The sequence below is a fragment of the Orycteropus afer genome, unplaced genomic scaffold, assembly GCF_000298275.1.
Source record: "Orycteropus afer afer isolate SDZICR_OR568_19922 unplaced genomic scaffold, OryAfe1.0 scaffold00682, whole genome shotgun sequence".
In the NCBI taxonomy this organism is placed as follows: domain Eukaryota; kingdom Metazoa; phylum Chordata; class Mammalia; order Tubulidentata; family Orycteropodidae; genus Orycteropus; species Orycteropus afer.
This window is the reverse complement of record NW_006922269.1, coordinates 794,045-795,821: the sequence shown is the minus strand read 5'-3', so window position 1 is coordinate 795,821 and position 1,777 is coordinate 794,045.

The following is a 1,777-nucleotide window of genomic DNA, read 5'->3' as shown; positions in this document are numbered from 1 at the left end:
CTGTGGAAGAGCTGCCTCTTCAAAGTAGAGTCAGCCCTAGATGGAATAGAGCATTTGGGATCTTCACTAGCTTAAGGGGAGTGATACAAACTGGGAATAAACAGTTGCAAGCATTCATAAATAATCAGAATATGGAATGTACTAAGTATGAATCTTTGAAAATTAGAAATTGTCAAAAATTAAATTGAATGCATAAAGATCTATATCTTAGGCATTTATAAGCAGAAATGGACTGGTATTGGCCATTTTGAATCAGATAATTATATAGTGTACTATGCTGAGAATGTTAATTGAAGAGAAATGACATGATATTCATTGTTACAAAGAACATTTCGATAATTATCCTGAAGTATAATGTTATCAGTGATAGGATAATATCTATATGTCTACAAGGAATACCAGTTAATGCTAGTATTATTCAAATTTACACACCAATCACAAAGCCAAAGATGAAGAAATTAAAGATTTTTACCAACATCTACAGCCTTAAATTTACCAAATAAGAAGTCAAGATGTATTGATTATTACTGGTGATTGGAATGCAAAAGTTGGAAACAAAGAGGAATCATCAATAGTTGGGAAATATGGCCTTGGTGATAGAAATGACACCGGAGATATCATGACAGGGTTTTGAAAGACCAATGACTTATTCATTGCAAATTCCTTTTTTTTCAACAACAGAAACATGGTTATACAGGTGGACCTTGCCAGATGGAATACAGAGGAGTCAGAATGACTACATATGTGGAGAAAGGCGATGGAGAAGTTCAATCATCAGTCAAAACAAGGTCAAGAGCTGACTGTGGAACAGACTATAAATTGCTCATATAAAAGTTCAGACTGAAGCTGAAGAAAATTAGAATAAGTCCATGAGAGCAAAAATATGACCTTGATTATAAATCACCTGAATTAATAGACCATTTGGAGAATAATTTTGATGCATTTAACATCAGTAATTGAAGACCAGACAGGTTGTAGAATCACATCAAGAATATCACACATGAAGAAAGAATACTGTAATTAAAAAAGATAGGAAAGAAAGAAAAAAACTAAAATGAATGACAGAAAAGAATCTAAAACCTGCTCTTGGACATAAAGTAGCTAAAGCAAGTGGAAGAAATGATGAAATAAAATAGCTCATCAGAACATTTCAAAGGCTGCTTGAGACTACAAAGTAAAGTATTATAATGAAATGTGCAAAGACCTGGAGTTAGAAAACTAAAAGGAAAGAATGCATTCAGCATTTCAAAAGCTGAAAGAACTGAAGAAAAAAAATCAGTACTGAAGTATTCCATTGGCAAAATACTGAACAATGCAGTAATCATCAAAAGAAGATGGAAGGAATACACAGTCACTGTACCAAAATGCATTGATCACTGTTCCACAATTTCTTGAAGTAGCATATGATTAAGAACCCATGGTATTGAAGGAACAAGTTGAAGCTGCACTGACAGAATTGTGGAAAAACAAAGCTCCAGGGATTGAAGGAATACCGATTGAAATGATTCAGCAAATGGATTCAGCATTGGAGATGATTACTTGGTCATGCCAAGAAATTTGAAAGACAGCTACCTGGCCAAATGACTGGAAGAGATTAATATTTGTGCCCATTCGAAAGAAAAGAGATACAACAGAACATGGAAATTATCAAACAATATTATTATTATCATACGCAAACAAAATCGTGCTGAAGATAATTCAAAAATGGTTGCAGCAGTATATTGATAGGGAACTCTCAGAAATTCAAGCTGGATTCAGGAGTGGTCATGGAAAAAGA